The sequence below is a fragment of the Grammomys surdaster genome, unplaced genomic scaffold (genome assembly GCF_004785775.1).
Source record: "Grammomys surdaster isolate TR1022 unplaced genomic scaffold, NIH_TR_1.0 99, whole genome shotgun sequence".
Taxonomy (NCBI): domain Eukaryota; kingdom Metazoa; phylum Chordata; class Mammalia; order Rodentia; family Muridae; genus Grammomys; species Grammomys surdaster.
In genome coordinates, this window is record NW_021604578.1 from 9,055,427 (window position 1) to 9,056,463 (window position 1,037).

General features: G+C 44.7%; 1 protein-coding gene across 1 annotated transcript in view; it reads left to right on the forward strand.

Annotated features, from left to right (window-relative positions):
- Rab3c (RAB3C, member RAS oncogene family) overlaps window positions 1–1,037 on the forward strand; it is a 200,875-nt gene that overhangs the window by 180,847 nt on the left and 18,991 nt on the right. The gene's annotated exons all lie outside the window — the stretch shown is intronic.

The window sequence follows — 1,037 nt, forward strand, 5'->3', positions numbered from 1 at the left end:
TCCTGTTAAGGATGGTAACGGCAAAGAACAGGTTCTAGTCTAGATTCTGGACTTCAGGGCATCAATGACAAGCCACGGTACTGTTAAAGAAAAGTTCTTAGGGGCCAAGTTCATCTCTTGAGAATGTATCTGGTAAACAAAAAGCCCTTTGAGATAACGTCCAATGAGATGGCATAGTAGAGTTGTAGAAACAGTATGGTCATTTCAAACACAAAATCTACCTGAAGATGAAAAGTTCACAGTGAGTCAGGGGAGTTTCAGGAAAGACCAGTGGTGGACTGAGTCAAGACAGTTCACTCAACACCGCTTAGGTGGCATGCGTCAGACATTATAGAGGAAGCAAATAACAACAATAACACGTGATCATGTGGAAAGATTAAGGGTACATATAATACAGTAAAACTAATGAGGAAACAAAAACAGGTCGGTGAGGAGTTCATGACGTAGAGAGCAGAGAGAAGAGGAGAGCAACAGGGAAGAAGTAGGCAGAGGCAGGTAGAGAGAGAAGGAGGGGCTGGGAGAACGAGAGGGGCAGGATACCCAAGGAGAGATGGAGCCAACAGTGATGATGGGTAGGGCTGGACAGTACAGCTTAGAGGAGGCAACTGATGTGAGAAGATGGGTTACATAACAAGATACTTCGTGCGGCTCCTTTCTCTGTCCCTGTGTTTATCATCTAACTAGGCATATCCACCTGGAAGGAGAAAGGCTCCACAGAAGCAGGCTATCTTTATAAGGAAAGCTAAAAAACTGTTTGGCTCCATGAAAGACTGAGTACCATCAAGAACAATTCAATGTCATTGTCAAAAAGAGCCAGGTGATAGCTTTATTGTTTTAACAACCTAATAAACAACTTGGCTGTTGATAAGATCAGAATAATGAATGTATTTCTGGAGATACTTTACCTCTCTCTCTCTCTCTCTCTCTCTCTCTCTCTCTCTCTCTCTCTCTCTCTCCCTCTCTCCCTCCCTCCCTCCCTCCACCCTCCCTCCCTCCCTCCCTCCCTCCACATATCTGTGTGTCTGTGTGTCTGTGTG